Source organism: Mustela putorius, unplaced genomic scaffold (assembly GCF_011764305.1).
Source record: "Mustela putorius furo isolate JIRA1106 unplaced genomic scaffold, ASM1176430v1.1 tig00000098_pilon_pilon_pilon, whole genome shotgun sequence".
NCBI lineage: Eukaryota > Metazoa > Chordata > Mammalia > Carnivora > Mustelidae > Mustela > Mustela putorius.
Window position 1 is genome coordinate 3,144 of NW_025421282.1, and position 25,102 is coordinate 28,245.

The following is a 25,102-nucleotide window of genomic DNA, read 5'->3' on the forward strand; positions in this document are numbered from 1 at the left end:
CCAAGCAGAGAGCCCAATACGGGGCTCGATCCCAGGACCCGGAGATCATGACCAGAGCCAAAGGCAGAGACTTGACTCACTGAGACACCCAGGCGCCCCCTTTCTCTGGGTTTCGACAAAAGTATCTTACCACCATCGTAGCACTCTGAATAGTTCCACCGCCTTAAAAATCCTCTGTTCTCTGCCTAGTCACCCTACCCACCCACCTACCCACCCACCCGCACCTTCCCCCCGCCCCCCCAACAGGCACCCTCCACCCCTGCCAAAACCCATGGCAGCCGACAGATCTTTGTTTTCCCTTTTTCCCTGCCTGCCTGCCTGACTTCTTACCTTCCTTATCACTAGTTTGAATATCATTGGCTTATTATGAAAGACAGACATGGAAATTACTAACACGAGGCAAGATTTCACAACTTCAGTGGACTCAGTAGTTTCACGGGATGCCATTGCAATAATGATTTATTACAGTCTATATATTTTCTCAGAATGTCACGGTCTCTAAGTAAGAAAATAGTCCACATCATCTAGAACTACCCCGAGGCCTCCATATTCTGGGAGAAGACATTTATCGCCAACTTTCAGGCCAACTGGTTGAATCTCTCCACCCTTTCCTTTAGAGCCTGACCAATAGCTATTCCTGTTGCTTACAGTTCTTTTCCTTGAGATTTTTCGGGGAGCCCACTGCCTCCTATGGTTACAATTTTGGCTGCACTCCTTTGGAGCAAAACCTGGTCAAAGAGGGGGAGAAACCCTCTCCACACACCTGCCCGTCTATGACGCTGTCTGCTACAGTTCATATTCTGCTCTCCAGCCGACTGATCTCATGACCCTCTCCACAGTCTGGCCTCCTTCAGCATGTCACATTGAGTTGGAACCGTGAGGTAGGTGCACCTCTTCTGATTGGCTTCTCTCAGTCAGGAATACACACGGAAGTTTCCCTGCCTGGCTCCCCACAGCTCCCCATAGCTCCATAGCTCGCTCATCTCTTTCCAAAGCCCCGAAAACCATTTAGTTCATGGCCTGGATGTACCCCACTCTCTGTATCCATTCTCCTCCTGCGGGACTTCTGGATTGCCTCCAGGTTCAAGCCATTATGAGTGAAGGGGCCGTGAACGTCTGCGTGTAGGTTTCTGTGCAGACCTCAGTTTTCAACTCATTTGGGTCATCGATACATACCAAGGAGCAGGATTGCCATGTCGTACGGGTAAGAGTATGTTTAGCTTTGAGAGGCCATCACCCATATTTCTGGCATGGGGGGGGGGCTGAGCAGAGGGCTGTGCATGGAAGGAACAAGGTCATGAAGGAGGGAGAATTCAAAGATGCTGGAAAGGAAGACGTCACCGGGGCACACCCTTTAGCTCAGGGTTTGTGGCAGACCCTAAGGATGACATTGACATGAGACAGAGTAACAGGAAAAGGAGCCTACAAATTTGTTCCCTGAAAGTGTCACATGACAAAGCCCTCCCAAGGAAAGCAAGACCCTGAGAAGGAGCAAATCCTAGTTGCTGGTATATTGAGTTGAACAAGAAGAGGCGATTGTGGAAGAGTAACTAACCTACGTGGGGAGGCTAAAGGAACATACAGATCTGAAAGAAAGAAAGAAAGAAAGAAGCAAACAAACAAACAAACAAACAAGATCAGTTTGTCCAGAGTTCTCCTTTCCATTCTCAACTTCCCGTCCTTGAGGATTAAGAATGTCACTCACAGGGTACCTGGGCGGCTTAGTCCCTTAAGGTTAAGCGTCTGCCTTTGGCTCAGGTCATGATCCCACGTTCCTGGGATCAAGTCCCACATCAGGCTTCTTGTTCAGCGGGGAGCCTGCTTCTCCCTCTCCCTCTGCCTGCCCTTCCCCCCTGCTTCTGCACGCGCGCGCAGAATATATGTGTGCGTACATGTGTGTATACACACATACATATATACACACGTGTGTGTGTGTTTGTGTGTCCCCCTCTCTTCTCTCTCTCAAAGAAAGAAAGAAAGAAAAAAGGATGTCTCTCTCTCTCTCTCTTTCTTTCTTTCTTTCATTTTAAAGATTTTACTTCTGCATTTGACAGCGAGAAAGAGAGCCCAAGTAGGCAGAGCGGCAGAGGCCATGCGGGGTGTTTATCGAGCTCTTCATTGCTATTTTGGTCCTTGTGGAAGTGATCTCTACTACCGGGGTGGGGCTGGAACTCAGGACTCAGATCTAAGAATCAGTGCGCTCTATGGAGAACCAACCAGGGGACCCTGAGCTTTTTGTAGCTTAGGGAGAGAACGGGTCTCCTGTGTGCCGCCGCCCCCGCTCCCATACCGCTTTGGCACACAGGTTCTTTGGAATGTGAAGCGCTTAAGAAACAGTAACCCAGGGGCACCTGGGTGGCTCAGGCGTTAAGGGTCTGCCATAGGCTCAGGTCATGATCTCGGGCACCTGGGATCCTGTGTGTGCGTGTGTGTGTGTGTGTGTGTGTGTGTGTGTGCGCGCGCGCGCGCGCGCGCGTTTAATGGGGCTTTGTTTCTATTTATTTATTTATTTACGTACTTACGTACTTACTTATTTTGATCGATTTTGGGTTCACAGCCAAATTCACTGGAGAATACGGCCAGTACCTACAGGACACCTGCTCATCCACATTGTGACATCATCATCAGCCACTCAGGGTCCAGAGTTTACACGAGAGTCCACTCTTGGCGTTATCCATTCTCTGGGGTTTTGTTTTCCTTTTTATAACGACTTTATTTATTTATTTGACAGAGAGAGAGACAGACAGACACACAGATCATAAGTGGGGGGGGGCAGGGAGCAGACTCCCCGCCAAGCAGAGAGCCCAATACGGGGCTCGATCCCAGGACCCGGAGATCATGACCAGAGCCAAAGGCAGAGACTTGACTCACTGAGACACCCAGGCGCCCCCTTTCTCTGGGTTTCGACAAAAGTATCTTACCACCATCGTAGCACTCTGAATAGTTCCACCGCCTTAAAAATCCTCTGTTCTCTGCCTAGTCACCCTACCCACCCACCTACCCACCCGCACCTTCCCCCCGCCCCCCAACAGGCACCCTCCACCCCTGCCAAAAACCCATGGCAGCCGACAGATCTTTGTTTTCCCTTTTTCCCCTGCCTGCCTGCCTGACTTCTTACCTTCCTTATCACTAGTTTGAATATCATTGGCTTATTATGAAAGACAGACATGGAAATTACTAACACGAGGCAAGATTTCACAACTTCAGTGGACTCAGTAGTTTCACGGGGGATGCCATTGCAATAATGATTTATTACAGTCTATATATTTTCTCAGAATGTCACGGTCTCTAAGTAAGAAAATAGTCCACATCATCTAGAACTACCCCGAGGCCTCCATATTCTGGGAGAAGACATTTATCGCCAACTTTCAGGCCAACTGGTTGAATCTCTCCACCCTTTCCTTTAGAGCCTGACCAATAGCTATTCCTGTTGCTTACAGTTCTTTTCCTTGAGATTTTTCGGGGAGCCCACTGCCTCCTATGGTTACAATTTTGGCTGCACTCCTTTGGAGCAAAACCTGGTCAAAGAGGGGGAGAAACCCTCTCCACACACCTGCCCGTCTATGACGCTGTCTGCTACAGTTCATATTCTGCTCTCCAGCCGACTGATCTCATGACCCTCTCCACAGTCTGGCCTCCTTCAGCATGTCACATTGAGTTGGAACCGTGAGGTAGGTGCACCTCTTCTGATTGGCTTCTCTCAGTCAGGAATACACACGGAAGTTTCCCTGCCTGGCTCCCCACAGCTCCCCATAGCTCCATAGCTCGCTCATCTCTTTCCAAAGCCCCGAAAACCATTTAGTTCATGGCCTGGATGTACCCCACTCTCTGTATCCATTCTCCTCCTGCGGGACTTCTGGATTGCCTCCAGGTTCAAGCCATTATGAGTGAAGGGGCCGTGAACGTCTGCGTGTAGGTTTCTGTGCAGACCTCAGTTTTCAACTCATTTGGGTCATCGATACATACCAAGGAGCAGGATTGCCATGTCGTACGGGTAAGAGTATGTTTAGCTTTGAGAGGCCATCACCCATATTTCTGGCATGGGGGGGGGGGCTGAGCAGAGGGCTGTGCATGGAAGGAACAAGGTCATGAAGGAGGGAGAATTCAAAGATGCTGGAAAGGAAGACGTCACCGGGGCACACCCTTTAGCTCAGGGTTTGTGGCAGACCCTAAGGATGACATTGACATGAGACAGAGTAACAGGAAAAGGAGCCTACAAATTTGTTCCCTGAAAGTGTCACATGACAAAGCCCTCCCAAGGAAAGCAAGACCCTGAGAAGGAGCAAATCCTAGTTGCTGGTATATTGAGTTGAACAAGAAGAGGCGATTGTGGAAGAGTAACTAACCTACGTGGGGAGGCTAAAGGAACATACAGATCTGAAAGAAAGAAAGAAAGAAAGAAGCAAAAACAAACAAACAAACAAACAAGATCAGTTTGTCCAGAGTTCTCCTTTCCATTCTCAACTTCCCGTCCTTGAGGATTAAGAATGTCACTCACAGGGTACCTGGGCGGCTTAGTCCCTTAAGGTTAAGCGTCTGCCTTTGGCTCAGGTCATGATCCCACGTTCCTGGGATCAAGTCCCACATCAGGCTTCTTGTTCAGCGGGGAGCCTGCTTCTCCCTCTCCCTCTGCCTGCCCTTCCCCCCTGCTTCTGCACGCGCGCAGAATATATGTGTGCGTACATGTGTGTATACACACATACATATATACACACGTGTGTGTGTGTTTGTGTGTCCCCCTCTCTTCTCTCTCTCAAAGAAAGAAAGAAAGAAAAAAGGATGTCTCTCTCTCTCTCTCTTTCTTTCTTTCTTTCATTTTAAAGATTTTACTTCTGCATTTGACAGCGAGAAAGAGAGCCCAAGTAGGCAGAGCGGCAGAGGCCATGCGGGGTGTTTATCGAGCTCTTCATTGCTATTTTGGTCCTTGTGGAAGTGATCTCTACTACCGGGGTGGGGCTGGAACTCAGGACTCAGATCTAAGAATCAGTGCGCTCTATGGAGAACCAACCAGGGGACCCTGAGCTTTTTGTAGCTTAGGGAGAGAACGGGTCTCCTGTGTGCCGCCGCCCCCGCTCCCATACCGCTTTGGCACACAGGTTCTTTGGAATGTGAAGCGCTTAAGAAACAGTAACCCAGGGGCACCTGGGTGGCTCAGGCGTTAAGGGTCTGCCATAGGCTCAGGTCATGATCTCGGGCACCTGGGATCCTGTGTGTGCGTGTGTGTGTGTGTGTGTGTGTGTGTGTGTGCGCGCGCGCGCGCGCGCGTTTAATGGGGCTTTGTTTCTAATTATTTATTTATTTACGTACTTACGTACTTACTTATTTTGATCGATTTTGGGTTCACAGCCAAATTCACTGGAGAATACGGCCAGTACCTACAGGACACCTGCTCATCCACATTGTGACATCATCATCAGCCACTCAGGGTCCAGAGTTTACACGAGAGTCCACTCTTGGCGTTATCCATTCTCTGGGGTTTTGTTTTCCTTTTTATAACGACTTTATTTATTTATTTGACAGAGAGAGAGACAGACAGACACACAGATCATAAGTGGGGGGGGGGGGCAGGGAGCAGACTCCCCGCCAAGCAGAGAGCCCAATACGGGGCTCGATCCCAGGACCCGGAGATCATGACCAGAGCCAAAGGCAGAGACTTGACTCACTGAGACACCCAGGCGCCCCCTTTCTCTGGGTTTCGACAAAAGTATCTTACCACCATCGTAGCACTCTGAATAGTTCCACCGCCTTAAAAATCCTCTGTTCTCTGCCTAGTCACCCTACCCACCCACCTACCCACCCGCACCACCTTCCCCCCGCCCCCCAACAGGCACCCTCCACCCCTGCCAAAACCCATGGCAGCCGACAGATCTTGTGTTTCCCTTTTTCCCTGCCTGCCTGCCTGCCTGACTTCTTACCTTCCTTATCACTAGTTTGAATATCATTGGCTTATTATGAAAGACAGACATGGAAATTACTAACACGAGGCAAGATTTCACAACTTCAGTGGACTCAGTAGTTTCACGGGATGCCATTGCAATAATGATTTATTACAGTCTATATATTTTCTCAGAATGTCACGGTCTCTAAGTAAGAAAATAGTCCACATCATCTAGAACTACCCCGAGGCCTCCATATTCTGGGAGAAGACATTTATCGCCAACTTTCAGGCCAACTGGTTGAATCTCTCCACCCTTTCCTTTAGAGCCTGACCAATAGCTATTCCTGTTGCTTACAGTTCTTTTCCTTGAGATTTTTCGGGGAGCCCACTGCCTCCTATGGTTACAATTTTGGCTGCACTCCTTTGGAGCAAAACCTGGTCAAAGAGGGGGAGAAACCCTCTCCACACACCTGCCCGTCTATGACGCTGTCTGCTACAGTTCATATTCTGCTCTCCAGCCGACTGATCTCATGACCCTCTCCACAGTCTGGCCTCCTTCAGCATGTCACATTGAGTTGGAACCGTGAGGTAGGTGCACCTCTTCTGATTGGCTTCTCTCAGTCAGGAATACACACGGAAGTTTCCCTGCCTGGCTCCCCACAGCTCCCCATAGCTCCATAGCTCGCTCATCTCTTTCCAAAGCCCCGAAAACCATTTAGTTCATGGCCTGGATGTACCCCACTCTCTGTATCCATTCTCCTCCTGCGGGACTTCTGGATTGCCTCCAGGTTCAAGCCATTATGAGTGAAGGGGCCGTGAACGTCTGCGTGTAGGTTTCTGTGCAGACCTCAGTTTTCAACTCATTTGGGTCATCGATACATACCAAGGAGCAGGATTGCCATGTCGTACGGGTAAGAGTATGTTTAGCTTTGAGAGGCCATCACCCATATTTCTGGCATGGGGGGGGGGGCTGAGCAGAGGGCTGTGCATGGAAGGAACAAGGTCATGAAGGAGGGAGAATTCAAAGATGCTGGAAAGGAAGACGTCACCGGGGCACACCCTTTAGCTCAGGGTTTGTGGCAGACCCTAAGGATGACATTGACATGAGACAGAGTAACAGGAAAAGGAGCCTACAAATTTGTTCCCTGAAAGTGTCACATGACAAAGCCCTCCCAAGGAAAGCAAGACCCTGAGAAGGAGCAAATCCTAGTTGCTGGTATATTGAGTTGAACAAGAAGAGGCGATTGTGGAAGAGTAACTAACCTACGTGGGGAGGCTAAAGGAACATACAGATCTGAAAGAAAGAAAGAAAGAAGCAAACAAACAAACAAACAAACAAGATCAGTTTGTCCAGAGTTCTCCTTTCCATTCTCAACTTCCCGTCCTTGAGGATTAAGAATGTCACTCACAGGGTACCTGGGCGGCTTAGTCCCTTAAGGTTAAGCGTCTGCCTTTGGCTCAGGTCATGATCCCACGTTCCTGGGATCAAGTCCCACATCAGGCTTCTTGTTCAGCGGGGAGCCTGCTTCTCCCTCTCCCTCTGCCTGCCCTTCCCCCCCCCTGCTTCTGCACGCGCGCAGAATATATGTGTGCGTACATGTGTGTATACACACATACATATATACACACGTGTGTGTGTGTTTGTGTGTCCCCCTCTCTTCTCTCTCTCAAAGAAAGAAAGAAAGAAAAAAGGATGTCTCTCTCTCTCTCTCTTTCTTTCTTTCTTTCATTTTAAAGATTTTACTTCTGCATTTGACAGCGAGAAAGAGAGCCCAAGTAGGGCAGAGCGGCAGAGGCCATGCGGGGTGTTTATCGAGCTCTTCATTGCTATTTTGGTCCTTGTGGAAGTGATCTCTACTACCGGGGTGGGGCTGGAACTCAGGACTCAGATCTAAGAATCAGTGCGCTCTATGGAGAACCAACCAGGGGACCCTGAGCTTTTTGTAGCTTAGGGGGAGAGAACGGGTCTCCTGTGTGCCGCCGCCCCCGCTCCCATACCGCTTTGGCACACAGGTTCTTTGGAATGTGAAGCGCTTAAGAAACAGTAACCCAGGGGCACCTGGGTGGCTCAGGCGTTAAGGGTCTGCCATAGGCTCAGGTCATGATCTCGGGCACCTGGGATCCTGTGTGTGCGTGTGTGTGTGTGTGTGTGTGTGTGTGTGTGCGCGCGCGCGCGCGCGTTTAATGGGGCTTTGTTTCTAATTATTTATTTATTTACGTACTTACGTACTTACTTATTTTGATCGATTTTGGGTTCACAGCCAAATTCACTGGAGAATACGGCCAGTACCTACAGGACACCTGCTCATCCACATTGTGACATCATCATCAGCCACTCAGGGTCCAGAGTTTACACGAGAGTCCACTCTTGGCGTTATCCATTCTCTGGGGTTTTGTTTTCCTTTTTATAACGACTTTATTTATTTATTTGACAGAGAGAGAGACAGACAGACACACAGATCATAAGTGGGGGGGGGGGCAGGGAGCAGACTCCCCGCCAAGCAGAGAGCCCAATACGGGGCTCGATCCCAGGACCCGGAGATCATGACCAGAGCCAAAGGCAGAGACTTGACTCACTGAGACACCCAGGCGCCCCCTTTCTCTGGGTTTCGACAAAAGTATCTTACCACCATCGTAGCACTCTGAATAGTTCCACCGCCTTAAAAATCCTCTGTTCTCTGCCTAGTCACCCTACCCACCCACCTACCCACCCGCACCTTCCCCCCGCCCCCCAACAGGCACCCTCCACCCCTGCCAAAACCCATGGCAGCCGACAGATCTTTGTTTTCCCTTTTTCCCTGCCTGCCTGCCTGCCTGACTTCTTACCTTCCTTATCACTAGTTTGAATATCATTGGCTTATTATGAAAGACAGACATGGAAATTACTAACACGAGGCAAGATTTCACAACTTCAGTGGACTCAGTAGTTTCACGGGATGCCATTGCAATAATGATTTATTACAGTCTATATATTTTCTCAGAATGTCACGGTCTCTAAGTAAGAAAATAGTCCACATCATCTAGAACTACCCCGAGGCCTCCATATTCTGGGAGAAGACATTTATCGCCAACTTTCAGGCCAACTGGTTGAATCTCTCCACCCTTTCCTTTAGAGCCTGACCAATAGCTATTCCTGTTGCTTACAGTTCTTTTCCTTGAGATTTTTCGGGGAGCCCACTGCCTCCTATGGTTACAATTTTGGCTGCACTCCTTTGGAGCAAAACCTGGTCAAAGAGGGGGAGAAACCCTCTCCACACACCTGCCCGTCTATGACGCTGTCTGCTACAGTTCATATTCTGCTCTCCAGCCGACTGATCTCATGACCCTCTCCACAGTCTGGCCTCCTTCAGCATGTCACATTGAGTTGGAACCGTGAGGTAGGTGCACCTCTTCTGATTGGCTTCTCTCAGTCAGGAATACACACGGAAGTTTCCCTGCCTGGCTCCCCACAGCTCCCCATAGCTCCATAGCTCGCTCATCTCTTTCCAAAGCCCCGAAAACCATTTAGTTCATGGCCTGGATGTACCCCACTCTCTGTATCCATTCTCCTCCTGCGGGACTTCTGGATTGCCTCCAGGTTCAAGCCATTATGAGTGAAGGGCCGTGAACGTCTGCGTGTAGGTTTCTGTGCAGACCTCAGTTTTCAACTCATTTGGGTCATCGATACATACCAAGGAGCAGGATTGCCATGTCGTACGGGTAAGAGTATGTTTAGCTTTGAGAGGCCATCACCCATATTTCTGGCATGGGGGGGGGGCTGAGCAGAGGGCTGTGCATGGAAGGAACAAGGTCATGAAGGAGGGAGAATTCAAAGATGCTGGAAAGGAAGACGTCACCGGGGGCACACCCTTTAGCTCAGGGTTTGTGGCAGACCCTAAGGATGACATTGACATGAGACAGAGAGTAACAGGAAAAGGAGCCTACAAATTTGTTCCCTGAAAGTGTCACATGACAAAGCCCTCCCAAGGAAAGCAAGACCCTGAGAAGGAGCAAATCCTAGTTGCTGGTATATTGAGTTGAACAAGAAGAGGCGATTGTGGAAGAGTAACTAACCTACGTGGGGAGGCTAAAGGAACATACAGATCTGAAAGAAAGAAAGAAAGAAGCAAACAAACAAACAAACAAACAAGATCAGTTTGTCCAGAGTTCTCCTTTCCATTCTCAACTTCCCGTCCTTGAGGATTAAGAATGTCACTCACAGGGTACCTGGGCGGCTTAGTCCCTTAAGGTTAAGCGTCTGCCTTTGGCTCAGGTCATGATCCCACGTTCCTGGGATCAAGTCCCACATCAGGCTTCTTGTTCAGCGGGGAGCCTGCTTTCTCCCTCTCCCTCTGCCTGCCCTTCCCCCCTGCTTCTGCACGCGCGCAGAATATATGTGTGCGTACATGTGTGTATACACACATACATATATACACACGTGTGTGTGTGTTTGTGTGTCCCCCTCTCTCTCTCTCTCTCAAAGAAAGAAAGAAAGAAAAAAGGATGTCTCTCTCTCTCTTTCTTTCTTTCTTTCTTTCTTTCATTTTAAAGATTTTACTTCTGCATTTGACAGCGAGAAAGAGAGCCCAAGTAGGCAGAGCGGCAGAGGCCATGCGGGGTGTTTATCGAGCTCTTCATTGCTATTTTGGTCCTTGTGGAAGTGATCTCTACTACCGGGGTGGGGCTGGAACTCAGGACTCAGATCTAAGAATCAGTGCGCTCTATGGAGAACCAACCAGGGGACCCTGAGCTTTTTGTAGCTTAGGGAGAGAACGGGTCTCCTGTGTGCCGCCGCCCCCGCTCCCATACCGCTTTGGCACACAGGTTCTTTGGAATGTGAAGCGCTTAAGAAACAGTAACCCAGGGGCACCTGGGTGGCTCAGGCGTTAAGGGTCTGCCATAGGCTCAGGTCATGATCTCGGGCACCTGGGATCCTGTGTGTGTGTGTGTGTGTGTGTGTGTGTGTGTGTGTGCGCGCGCGCGCGCGCGCGCGCCCCCCCCCCCCCCCGGGCCCCCATCTCATCTGGCTCCCTGCTCAGCGGGAAGCCTGCTTCTCCCTCTCCCACTCTCCCTGCCCCTGCTCGTTTCCCTCCCTCGCTGTTTCTCTCTGTCAAATGCATAAACAGAACCATTTCAGGGTACCATGAGTCTCAGATGGCCCAAGTGGGCTTCTTTCGACATGTTTGAATTGCGTGCACAAGTAGAGGAAGGCTGCTAGGAGACTAAGCTATTAGAAACTGGGAAGCCTGTTTAGTTCCATCAGTGAAGGCCCAGCTTTTGGGGAGGACCCAACGCTCAGGGAGATGCTCTGGTCTTCATTTGGTTTGTTTCTTGCTGCAGCTGTTGCACAGAACCTGCCGTGTTTTGATTGGAAATGGAAAACAACTGATGGATGGGATCCATAGGTGGCCATGCTATGTTGCACTTGGATTTGTTTTCAGCCAAGGGGTGGATTTTGAGCCTCTGGTCTTTCATGACCTCTCCACAAGTAAGACTGAAAAACAAAGGCTAGGAGTTGTTTGCATCTTGTTTGTATCTATGTGTCCCTATGCGTTACACAAACAAGGACGGTCTGACACCAGCTGAGCATCTACCTCCACTCATTCCATAGATGGATGTCCCCAGAGAAGAAGATTGAACCAGACAGGACCCTAGGCCATAATCGGATCCATTGCTTTGGTTTACAGGCATGTCTCCTCAAAAGCCTGGATTCCAATACTAGCATAGGGGTTTACCTGAGGCACCCATCAGAACAAATCTCGTCTCCAAAAGGAAACTTGTGCATGGGAGCTATGTCAAAAGCTTAGGAGAATACTTCAGGTTCCTGGTGCCACCGCCTCATTCCAAGGCCCTCATGGACACAAACACACATTAGGACCCATCCTCAGGAAAGTCCATTTCAACTCAGCCACCCAGGTTGCTCCTGCAGAGCCATCAGATCTAAACTGTCTTGTTGCTAGGAGACAATTGGAATGCGAGGCACGCTTCCCAGGCATCCATCCTCGAACGGTGCCCTGGAGTCATTCCATATGGGATGTCCTGGACCTCTCCAACAGGTCTCAATTGTCCCGCAGAAGGAATCCTTGAAGGGGGCATCCCACAACTCCCAACTTGGGAAAACCTACATGGCCTCGAGATTCCGCTCCCTTCATGAAGGGGCCGTCATGCACAGAAACTCCAACCTGAGCCAACGTCTGATCCTCGCCCTGACTTCAGATGCATGACATCTTGGTTCTGATGTGCAGGGGGTACCTGCCGTGCCCTCGCCCTGAAACCCAAGTCTAGCTTTGGATCGGGCTAAATCCACAGAGAGGAAGATTCGTCCATGGCCCATGAGGCCTCCCCAATATTCCAAGGCCATCGCTGATACAAAATCCAGAGACAAAAGCCTGAGCAAGCGCCTCAGACTCGCTCATTCTTCATATCCTGAAGATTTCTTCTCATGGTTTGTAGATTGGGCATGACATACCTACGTCCCCAAACCTAAGCTGAGTTTGTGTTTTCAGACTTCTGTCCTCAAAGTCCTGGGCCACACACCCTCCAGGCTGGGGCCCCTGGAGCCACACATTAGGACTGTGCCTACCCAATCTATGGGAATTCTGCCCATTCCATTGTCCCAAATCGTACAAATTAGGAGAACCCTCCAAAGGCCCTGAGGCCATCCCTATAGCGTAGGTCAACCGGGACAAAAAAGGGCAGTCTGACACCAGCTGAGCATCTACCTCCACTCATACCATAGATGGATGTCCCCAGAGAAGAAGATTGAACCAGACAGGACCCTAGGCCATAATCAGATCCATTGCTTTGGTTTACAGGCATGTCTCCTCAAAAGCCTGGATTCCAATACCAGCATAGGCGTTTTCTTGAGGCACCATAAGAACAAATCTCGTCTCCACAAGGAAACTTGTGCATGGGAGCTATGTCAAAAGCTTAGGAGAATACTTCAGGGTCCCGGTGCCACCGCCTCATTCCAAGGCCCTCATGGACACAAACACACATTAGGACCCATCCTCAGGAAAGTCCATTTCAACTTAGCCAGCCAGGTTTCTCCCGCAGAGCCATTAGATCTAAACTGTCTTGTTGCTAAGAGACAATTGGAATGCGAGGCGGGCTTCCCAGGCATCCATTCTCAAACTGTGCTCTGGAGTCATTCCATATGGGATGTCCTGGACCTGTCCAACAGGTCTCAATTGTCCCGCAGAAGGAATCCTTGAAGGGGGCATCCCACAACTCCCTAGGTGGGAAAACCTACATGGCCTCGAGACTCCGCTCCCATCATGAAGGGGCCGTCATGCACAGAAACTCCAACCTGAGCCAACGTCTGATCCTCGCCCTAACTTCAGATGCATGAGATACTGGTTCAGATCTGCAGGGGGTACCTGCCGTGCCCTCGCCTGGAAGCCCAAGTCTAGCTTGTGTTCTCAGACTTCCGTCCTCACACTCCTGGCCCCGAAGCCCTCAAGTTTGGCAACTCTGGACCCACAATGCAGACCCCTAGGCACTAATCGGATCCATTGCTTTGGTTACTAGTCATCTCTCCTCAGAGTCCTGGATTTCAATACCAGCATATGGCTGTTTCTTCACTCATCCATCAGATCAAATCTTATCTACACTTGGGAATCTTGCACATTGGAGCTGTGTCAAAGCCTCTGTTTAGGAAATCCATTCAGGCCCCCAGTGCCACCGCTTCATTCCATGGTCTCCATAGACACAAAAACACATTAGGACCCATCCAAAGGAGAGTCCATTTCAACTCAGCCTCCTCAGTTGCTCCCCCAGATCCAGCAGATCTAACCTGTCTTGTTGCTAGGAGACAATTGGAATGCAAGGTGGGCTACCCAGCCATCCATCCTTAGAACCCTGCTTGGAATCGTTGGCCTGGCGCCAACCAACAAGTCTCAATTGTCCTGCAGAAGAATTTTGCAGTTTGGAGCTTTCACAACTCCCATCGTGGGAAAACCCCCAATGGCCTCCCCCCCCCCCCCCCCCCCCCCCGCTTCATGAAGAGGCCATCAGGGACAGAAAGTCCAACCTGAGCGATCGACTGATCCTCGCCCTGACTTCAGATGCATGAGATCTCGATTCAGGTCTGTAGATTGTGCCTGCCATCCCCTCACCCAGAAAACCTAAGCCTAGCTTGTGTTCTCAGAATTCCGTCCTTAGGTTTCCATGGGCAAAAGGCTCTGTCTGACACAGACTGAGCCACGACCTCCAGTCAGCCACCCAGAGATGGGCCCCATTTCCTGAAGGTGTGACTTCCTGTGGCCTGAAACCAACATCTCTACTCAACCTGGATATTCAACCTTCTGTCCCAGACCGTAGCTCAAATCCATGCCTATGGGTGAACCTGACACACAAGAGTACTCCTCCTTCCCAACTCTCTGAGTGGCAACCAGCTGCATGGCCCACGAGACCACGGTCACACATGGAAGACTCCCTGGATACAAACAGGCAGCGTGAGCTTGCTTTCAAACAAAACCCGCGCAGTAGCTGGATCAGGAGCCCACAGAGTGGGATTTCCAGGTCCCTAAGTCCAAATCATCACCGTTGTTCATGTTTTCAAGGCACCCAGACCCAGAACCTGTCTCTGGAATCCCTATTTGGGTGTCCTCTGAGACGGAAAAAACAACAGTCTTCCCTTCCCTTAGACACACCAAACTCTTGGGAGCTGAGCAGAATCCCCAGAGATGAAGAATTTCTCATGGACTCATGAAGCCACTCCTACCTTTTGCGACCATCCCGGACACACACCCGACAAAAGAACCTGCGCTATGACACCTTAATTTCAGTACACTATGAGCTGCCCTCTGGGCCTGAACATCGGACCTGTGATCACCTCGGCCCTCACTTTAACCCTAGTTTGCTTTTGCAGATATCTCTCCCCAAAGCGCTGGCCCACATGCCCTCCCAGGATGGGGCCTATGATGCCACACCAGATGACTGTCCTTACACTCCCAAAGGAAACTCTGCCCTTCACGGTTGCCCAAACCCTGAAGATTAGGAGCAAAGTAAAATACCCTGAGCCCACCTCAATTTCTAAGAAGGCTCTGGACCCAAATGCACATTCTGACACACAATGAGCCACTGCCTCCAGGCAGACATCCAAATCCAAGGGCCTGAGTCAGAAGTTTGAACCTGCCATGATTATAGGACTTCATTGATACCCCAGTTTAGATTTTTAGGCACCTGTTCCCAGAGGCCTGTTCTCCAATACTGACTTATATTCCAATATGTGTTACTTGAACCACACAACAGAACTGCTTCTGTCTCCAAAAGGATACCTTGCTCTTGGTAGCTGTGTCCATGTCTCAGTGTAGGAGAATCCTGCATGGCCTCTGACCACCCCAACATTCTAACGTCTCCCTGGATAAAAACCAGCATTGTGATACAACAGCATGAAACTCCATGTCAACTCAGGCCGCTTGGAACTTCACCCCAGAGCCACCAGATCGAACCTGCCATGTCCTTGCCTGCAGTGGTCAATGGAGTTGTGCTTTTCAGGCATCCATGCGGGAGAGCTCTGCACCCAAACTTTCCATATGGGGGACACTGGAGCAAGCAAACCAGACTCACCCTGTCCAGTGGAAGGAAACCTTGCTATTTGGAGCATCTCACAAGCCTCAGGGTGGGAAATCCTCCATGGCCTCGTGACACCACCCCTCAATTTGGCGGTCATTGTAGACACAAACTCCAGTGTGAGCAAGCATCTGACATCTGCCCTTACTCAGGTCCTGGGTACCTCACATCAGCCACTGCATACTGGAACTGTCTTTCGCTTGGCACTGAATTGAACCATAGATTATGTTTACAAGTCCATCTTCACCTTCCTCGTCCCCAAACCCTCTTGATAGCGAACTTTGGAGCCACAATGCTGCATTCTGCCTACCACAAAGAAAGAAGACGTGCCTGTAGAGTCTGCCTGAAACCCCACATGAAGATCCACCTGCCTGGGCCTTGACGTCACCTTAATATCATAGGCCACTATGGGCACTCAGGCTCTGTCTGACACAGTTTGAGCCATGACCTCCAGACAGCCACGCAGACAGTGGGCCCCATATCCTCTAGGTGGGACATGTCATAGCCCAAAAACCATCATCTCTATCCAACATGAGTATTCAGGCATCTTTCCTAGACCGTAGCTCAAATCCCTGCCTATGGGGGAACCTGAAGCACAGGAGAACTCCTCATTCCTGAGGGCAGGAAACCTGGCTGTTGAGATGGGTGTCCAACCTTCAGAGTGGGGCCCATGAGACCACTGTCACTCATGGGTGCCACCCTGGACACAAACAGGCATTGTGCCCCTAAGCCTGAGCATGCATTCAAATATGCCCTCTCAGTTGCACCACCAGGATACCGCATTGCAGGCCTGGTACTCCCCTAGTTCCAAATACTAACACTTGGCGGGATATTCCAGGCACCCAGGCCCAGAGCCCGTCTCTTGAATCCCTGTTTTGAGGCACCCCTAATATGGAAAACAGCCCTATTCCCTTCTGCGAAAAGGCCACCAAACTATTGGGAGCCGCTAGAATCCTTAGAGAGGAAAAGTTTCCCATGTATCCATGAGAACACATCTGCATTCCGAGGCCATCCGGGACACACAATCCAGATATATTAGCTTGTACTACCGCACACGCTTGTATCACCCTCTTTACAGTTCCTGATGAGCTGCTCTCCAGGTCTACGCATTGGGCCTGCGATCGCCTTGACACTAACTCTAACCCAAGTTTTTCTTTGCAGACGTCTCTCCCAAACCATATCTCACATGCCCTCCAGGATCTCGTCTTTGGAGACACACCACAGGATTGTGCCTGTCATTCCCAAGGAAACTTCGCCCATCATAGTTGCCCCAAACCTTTAGATTACGAGAAACCTGCAAGGTCCCTGAGCCCACCCCAATATTGGAGGACACTCTGCATGCAAATGCACACTCTGAAACACCCTGATTCCCTACGTCCAGTCAGACACCCAAGTCAATGGTCCTGAGTCAGAATATTGAACCAGACATTGAACCAGGACCTCATTGGAACCCCCCATTAGTTTTTAAGGCATCTGTCCTCAGAGGCCTATTCTGGAATAAAATCTTATGATACAACATGTGGTCCCTGAGCCACACAACAGAACAACTCTTGTCCCCCCCAGAAGAAACCGTGCTCTTGGACATATGTCAAACTCTCAGGGTAGGAGAATCCTGCAAGGCCCCTTTGCCAACAGTGCATTGTAAGATCTCCCTGGTAACAAACCAGCATTGTGACCCATGTGCAAGATATTCCATGTCAACTCAGGGCCTTGGTACTTCGCCCCAGAGTCATCAGAACGAAACTGCCATATTCCTCAGCTGCAATGGTCAATGGAGGTGTGCTTTCCAGGCATCCATGCTGAAGAGCTCTGCTACCCAAACATGGGGTACTGTGGAGCAAACAAACCAGACTCCACCTGTCCAGTAGAAGGAAACCTTGCTGTTTGGAGCATCTCACAAGTCTCAGAGTGGGAAATCCTCCATGGGCTCTTGATGCCACCCCTCCATTTATTGGTCATTGTACACACAAACTCTAGTGTGAGCAAACATCTGACATCCGTCCTTACTCAGGTGCTGGATATATCAAAAAAGACGCTTCACACTGGAACTGCGTTCCGCTTGGCACTGAATTGTACAGTAGCTTGTGTCTACAATTCCATCCTCACCCTACTGCTCCCCAAGGCCTCTTGATATTGAATTCTGGAGCCGCAATGCAGCATTCTGCCTCCCTCATAGGAAGAAGTGCCTGGTTAGTCTGCCCAGAATCCCCACATTAGGATCAGTCTGCTTGGCCCTGGAGGGAACCCCGATTTATAGACTTCCCTGGCCACTAGTGTTGTGTCTTACAGAGCCTGTGTCCCGACCTAGAGTCAGTCACAGGGAGTGCAGGTCCCATATCTAGCATGTGGGACTGGCCATGGCCCAAGTCTGTCATCTCTACCCATACTTGGTATTCTCGCACCTTTCCCCAGATTTTGCTGAAATCCTTCCAATGGGGGAACCTGAAACACTATAGAGTTCTACTCCTTTTCCATGGAAGGACACCTGGGTGTTGAAATGGGTATCCAGCTCTCAAAGTGGGAGCAAGGTACAAGGCCAATGTGACCACGCCAACTCCTGATGTCTCCCCAGGGCACAAACAGGCATTGTGACCCTCACCCAAGTATGCTTTCAAAAACAAACTCTCTCAGTTCCACCACAAGGTTCCTGCATTGCAGGCCTGGTACTCCCCTAACCCCAAATTCTAACACTTGGTGGGATTTTCCAAGCACCCAGACTTAGAACCCATATCTAAAATCCCTGTTTTGGGGCACCTCTAAGATGGAAAACAGCACTCTTATTTTTCCCCGAAAAAGCCACCAAGCTAAGGGGAGCCGCAGGATCCTTAGAGACAAAAAAGTCTCCCACGGATGCATGAGACCTCACCTACATTCTGAGGTCCTTCTGGACACTCAATCCAGATGGAAAAGTCTGTGCTACTGTTTTCTAGTCATCCTAATTACAGTTGCTGATGAGCTGACCCCCCGGTCTATGCATTTGGCCTGTGATTACCTTGCGACTAATCCGAACCTGAATTTGTGTTTGCAGACTTCTTTCCCAAAACCATGGCTCACATCCCCTCCTGGATGGGTTCACTCGAGGTGTACCAAAGGACTGTCGCTGAATTCCCCAAGGAAACTGTGCCTATCACAGTTGCCCAAACCTTCCAGATTAAGAGAAACCTGCAAGGCCCCTGAGCCCACTCCAATTTTGCCGGCTGTCTGGATGCAAATGCACAGTATGAAACACCCTGATTAGCTACATTCAGATGGACAGCCACGTCAATGGTCCTGAGTCAGAAGATTGAACCTCACATGCCATTGGACCTCATTGGAACACTTGATTAGGTTTTCAGGCATCTGTCCTCAGGGTTCTGTTCTGGAATACCATCTTATGATACAACCTGTCCCTGAGCCCGGAAAACGCCCGGCAAACTCTCTTCGGGCGCCACGCGTCTGAAGGGCAGCCCCACTGCGCACGGCCGGCATCGCGAGCGCTCGAGCATGCACCTCACCAGGAAGCCCTCCGTGAGGCAGGCTGCAGTGAGGCCGACGCCTCCTGCTAATCCTTGACCTGCGGGGGTTCCCTCCCTGGTGCTGTCCCATGGGGCCGGGCCCACCACGAAGACTGGGCTCGAAATTTCGCCTGCTTCACAGCCTTCTGCTTCCGGGGTCCTGTCCCTCGTGGCCTCCATCTGGGGAACCCTGGGTCCCGCAGCCACGCCTCCCCCTCCCACCCCAGTGCCAACGGTGCCTTTGGGTGCTTCGGACAAGACTCGGAGCGAGAGAAACCTGCATGCCCCAACTGAGCTCAGCCCCATCCTTGGGCGCACCTTCCCTCTTTCGGGCAGATGGGGCGCCTAAGGATGCGGCTGACCTCATTGTGGGCACGCAGGATTTCTCGCTCCCAGGGTTGTTTGAAATGCCAAAAGGCACCATTGGCGCTGGCGTGGTAGGGAGATGCGTGGCCAAAGGACTCAGGGTTCCCGATATGGAGGCCATGAGGGACAGGACCCCGGAAGCAGAAGGCTGGGGAAGCAGGCGATAGTTTGAGCCCGGGCTTCGTGACGGGCCGGCCCCATGGTACAGCGCCAGTGATGCGACTCCCCGCAGGCCCAGGATTAGCAGGAGGTGTCGGCCTCGCTGTAGCTTGCCTCGCAGAAGGCTTCCTGGCGGGGTTCCTACTGGATTGCTCGCAATGCCGTGCCAAGCCCCGGGGGTGGGGAGGGGCAGCCTTACAGACGTGCGGCACCCGAAGCATGTTTGCCGGGCGTTTTCCAACCAATTCTCACGAGAGTTCTGCCCAACCCGGGATCGTTTTGGGCAGAGTGTCCGTGAGAATTGGCCGGTGTTTGGCAGCCCTGCCGACCGCCCTGCTCTCCGTGGACCAGGGCTCTTTCTTGCCCGGAAAACACACAGAAATGACGCGGCCCACCTGGAGGCCCTGGCGCAGGGGTGTGTTCCCGGAGCAGAGTTGAAGGACAGGAGGCGGCCGGGCGAACGTCTTCGTCTTTAGGGCGGATGGGGCGCCCAAGAATGGGGCTGACCTCAGTTGGGGCAATGCAAATTTCTCTCTCTCTGAGGACTGTCCAAAGCACCCAAAGGCACCTTTGGTGACGGTGTGGTAGGGAGATGCGTGGCTGCGGGACACAGGGTTCCCGATATGGATGCCACGATGGATAGGACCCTGGAAGCAGAAGACTGGGGATGCAGGAGATGGTTCGAGCACGGGCTTGGTGCTGGGCCCGGCCCCATGGGACAGCGCCAGGAAGGGGACCCCTGCAGGCCATGAAGCAGGAGTAGTCGGCCTCAACACAGTCTGCCTCGCAGAGGGCTTCCTGACCGTGTTGGGGCGCGAGCCCTCGCGATGCTGGGCCAGGCTGGGGGGGGGGGGTGCGGCACTGCAGACGTGCGGTGCCCGAAGCAAATTCGCCGGGCATTTTCCTGCCTATTCTCAGGAGCGTTCTGCCCAAACCGGGATCGGTTGGGCAGAACGCTCCTGAGAATTGGCCGGCGTTGGGCAGCCTTGGGGTTCACCCTGCTCCCCGTTGCCCTGGGTCCTTACTTGCTTGAGACTTGTCACGGACACCTGGAAAATGTGACAAATGACGTGACCCACATGGGGGCACCAGTGCAGAGGAGCATTCCTGGAGCAGAGTTGAGATACGGGTTCCCCTTTCTCCACATCCTCTCCAACACATGTTGATTCCTATCTTGCTGATTTGGGCCGTTCTAACTGGTGTCAGGTGCTATCTCAATGTGTTTTAATTTGAGTCTCCATGAGGGCTAGTGATGATGAACATTTTTTCATAAGTCTGATAGCCATTTGTATGTCTTCATTGGAGAAATGTCTGTTCCTATATTCTGCCCATGTTTTTATATGATTGTCTGCTTTGTGTGTGTTGAGTTTGAGGAGTTCTTTATAGATCCTGGATATCAACATGTTGTCTGTACTATCATTTGCAAATATCTTCTCCCATTCCCTGGGTTGCCTCTGTGTTTTGTTGACTGTTTCCTTTGATGTGCAGAAGCTTTTGAATTGATGAAGTCCCAAAAATTCACCTTTGCTTTTCTTCGCTTTGTCTTTGGAGACATATCTTGAAAGAAGTTGTTGTGGCCAGTGTTGAAGAGGTTACTGCCTATGTTCCCCTCTATGATTCTCATGGATTCCTACCTCAAGTTTAGGTCTTTTCTCTATTTCGAGTTCTCTGTGTTTGGTGTAAGAGAATGGTCGAGTTTCATTCATCTACACATAGCTGCCCCAATTTTCCCAGCACCATTTATTGAAGAGACTGCCTTTATTCCACTGTATATTTTTCCTACTTTGTTGAAGATTATTTGACTGTAGAGTTTATTGGCCATATCTGAGCTCTCTACTCAGTTCCACTGGTCTATGGTTCTGTTTTTATGTGAGTCCCATGCTGTATTGGTGATCAGAGCTTTGTATAACACTGGAAATCAGACAACGTGATGCTCCCAGTTTTGTTTTTCTTTTCGTCATTTCCTTAGCATTACAGTGTCTCCCTGATTCTACACAAATTTTAGGCTTGTGTTGGCTCCAGCACTTTAAAACATATCGGTGGAATTTTTTTTGGAATGGCCTTAAAAGGATCAATTGCTCTAGGCAGTCCCTTAACATTAAATGTCTAGACATATTAGCAATGTTTATGCTTCTGATCCATAAGCATGCAATGGGCTTCTGTCATTTTTGTTTTCTTCAATTTCTTTCATGAGTGTTGTATAGTTCCTCACTTACAGATCCTTTACCTCTTTGGTTTTGTTTATTCCCAGGTATGTTATTGTTTGGGTGTTGTAGTTAACGGAATCAATTCTCTAATTTCCCTTTCTGTATTTTCATTGGTAATGTAAGAAAGCCAATGATTCCTGTAGCATGATTTTGTATCCTGCCACATCATTGGATTGCTGAATGCGTTCTATTAGTTTGGGGGTGGAGACTTTTGGGTATTCCATATAAAGTATATCAAATGTGAAGAGAGAGATTGACTTCATTGCCAATTTGGATACATTTTATTTCTTTTTATTGTCTGTTGCTGATGTGAGGACTTGAAATAATATGTTGAACAAGAGTGGTGAGAGTGGGCATCCTTCTCATGTTCCTGATCTCAAAGGGAAGGCTGTCAGCTTTTACCCACTGAGGAGGATATTTACTGTGAATTTTTCATATAAACATTTTAAGAGGTTGACAAATATTTCCTCTATCCCTATACTTCGAAGCGTTTTAATCAGGAACGGATGCTGCCAAATGCTTTTTCGTCATCAATTGAGAGGACCATGTGGTTCCCTCACCTCTCTTATTAATTTGTTCTATGACATTGATTTGCAAATGTTGAACCACCCTTGCAACCTAGGCATAGATCTCACCCGATCATGGCAGATAATCTTTTTAATGTACTGTTGGATTCTATTAGCTAGGATCTTGCTGAGAATAGTAGCATCCATATTCATCAATTATATTGGTTTGAAATTCTCCTTCTTGATGAGGACTTTGCCTGGTGTGTGGATCAGGGTAATGCTGGCTTCAAAAAAAACTGTCTGGAAGTATTCCTTCTATTTCAAATTTTGGAAAGAGCTTCAGGAGAAGAGGTGTTCGTTCTTTTTTTAAAGTTCGGTGCAATTCGCTAGGGCATCCGTCAGGACCTGGGGTCTTGTCTTTTGGTAGGCTTTTGATCACTGTTTAAACCCGTTACTGGATAACGGTCTATTCGGGTTGAACATTTCTTCCTTGTTCAATTTTGGGATTTAACAGTTTTCTAGGAATGCATCCATTTCACCTAGGTTGCTTAGCTTATTTCATATACTTTATTCCCAATTTCTTTTCAGTTTAACCATATTCATTGTTTTTAGCACCACACCCAGTGCTCCATGCAATCCATCCCCTCTCTATTACCCACCAAGTATTTCCCCAACCTCCCACCCCTGCTCTTTCAACGCCCTCTTAGATTCTTTTTCAGAGTCCATAGTCTCTCATGGTTCCCCTCCCCTTCCAATTTCCCCCTCCACTCCCTTCTCCTCTCCATCTCCCTTGTCCTCCATGCTATTTGTTATACTCCACACAGAAGTGAAACCCTGTGATAGTTGACTCTCTCTGATGGATTTATTTCACTCAGCAGAATCTCTTCCAGTCCCGTCCAGGTTGCTGCAAAAGTTGGGTATTCATCCTTTCTGAATGGAAGCATAATACTTCCTAGTGTTTATGGACCACATCTTCCTTATCCATTCTTCTAAGGGCATCTTGGTTCTTCCCACAGTTTGGCAAGCGTGGCCATTTCTGCTATAAATTTGGGTTAGATGGCCCTTCTTTTCACACCATCTGTATCTTTGGGTTAAATACCTAGGAGTGTAATTGCAGGATTATAGGGAAGTTCCATTTTTAATTTCTTGTGGAATCTCCACACCGTTCTCTAAGGAGGCTGCACCCCTTGCATTCCCACCCACAGTATAAGAGGATTCCCCTTTCTCCACATCCTCTCTAACACATATTGTTTCTCGTCTTGCTAATTTAGGCCATTCTAACTGGTGTAAAGTGACATCTTAATATGATCTTAAGTTAAATCTCACTGATGCCTAGTGACGATGAACATTTTTTTCAAGTGTCTGATAGCCATTTGTATGTCTTCATTGGAGAAGTGTCTGTTCATAACTTCTGCCTATTTTTTTTGATATAATTATCTGTTTTGTGTGTGTTTATTTTGAGGAGTTTTTCATAGATCCTGTATACCAACCTGTTGTCTGTACTGTCATTTGTAAATATCTGATTTTGACGAAGTCCCCGAAGTTTATTTTGGCTTTTGTTTCATTTGCATTTGAAGACATATCTTGAAAGAATTCGCTGTGGTTGATATCAAAAGATTACTGCCTATGTTCTCCTCTAGGATTCTGATGGATTCCTGTCTCACCTTGAGACAGGAATCTTTTTATCCATTATGATTTCCTCTTTGTGTATAGTGTAAGAGGATGGTCGAGTTTCATTCTTCTACATAGAGCTGCCCAATTCCCTGCACCATTTATTGAAGAGACTGCCTTTTCCCCAATGTATATTTTTTCCTGCTTTCTTGAAGATTATTTGTCCATAGAGTTGATAGTCCATATCTGAGCTCTCTATTGTGTTCCACTAGTTTAGGGGTCTGTTTTTATGCCAGTCCCGTGCTGTCTTGGTGATCACAGCTTCATAGTAACCCTTGAAATCAGGCAACGTGGTGCTCCCGTTTTGTTTCTCTTTTCAGCAATTCTTAGCAATACGGGGTCGCTTCTATTCCACACAAATTTTAGGCGTGTGCTTGGTCCATCTCTTTCAAAGATATCGGTGGACTTTTTATTGCAATGGCATTAAATGGATCAATTGCTCTAAGCAGTATACACATTTTAAGAATGTTTATTCTTCTGATCCATGAGAAATCAATGGTTTTCCGTCTCATTGGTTTTCTTGCATTTCTGTCATGAGTGTTCTCTAGTTCCTCGAGTATAAATCCTTTACCTCTTTGGTTTGGTTTATTCCCAGGTATCTTATGGTTCGGGTGCTGTAGTAAATGGCATTGATTCTCTAATTTCCCTTTCTGTATTTTCATTGATAATGTAGAAGAAAGCCACTGATTTCTGTATCATGATTTTGTATCCTGCCACATTCTTGAATTGCTATTTGAGGTCTGATAGATTGGGGGCGGGGTCTTTTGGGATTTTCATAACGATTATGTCATGCTTGAGGAGAGAAAGTTTGATTTCTTCGTTGCCAACGTGGATACCTTTTATTTCTCTTTGTTGTCTGATTGCTGTTGCCGAACTTCACAGCCTATGTTGAACAAGGGTTGTGAGAGTGGGTGTCCTTGTCATGTTCCTGATTTCAAAGCAAAGGCTGGGATCTTTTACCATTGGAGGAATCTCTACACTGTTCTCCAAAGAGACTGCACCAACTGGCATTCCCACCCACAGTGTAAGAGGATTCCCCTTTCTCCACATCCTCTCCAACACATGTTGTTTCCCGTCTTGCTAATTTAGGCCATTCTAACTGGTGTAAAGTGACATCTTAATGTGGTTTTCATTTGAATCTCCCTGATACCTAGTGATGACGGACATTTTTTCAGGTGTCTGGTAGCCATTTTTATGTCTTCATTGAAGAAGTGTCTTTTCAAGTGTTCTGTCCATTTTTTGATATGATTATCTGTTTTGTTTGTG

At 49.0% G+C, this 25,102-nt stretch overlaps 4 pseudogenes; all 4 read right to left on the bottom strand.

Annotated features, from left to right (window-relative positions):
- Positions 1-330: 330 nt before the first annotated feature.
- Positions 331-1,185, bottom strand: LOC123394522 (annotated as a pseudogene).
- Positions 1,186-3,221: 2,036 nt separating this feature from the next.
- Positions 3,222-4,388, bottom strand: LOC123394521 (annotated as a pseudogene).
- Positions 4,389-5,891: 1,503 nt separating this feature from the next.
- Positions 5,892-7,319, bottom strand: LOC123394523 (annotated as a pseudogene).
- A 1,304-nt stretch (positions 7,320-8,623) lies between these two features.
- LOC123394524 lies at positions 8,624-9,458 on the bottom strand (annotated as a pseudogene).
- Between the last annotated feature and the right edge of the window lie 15,644 nt (positions 9,459-25,102).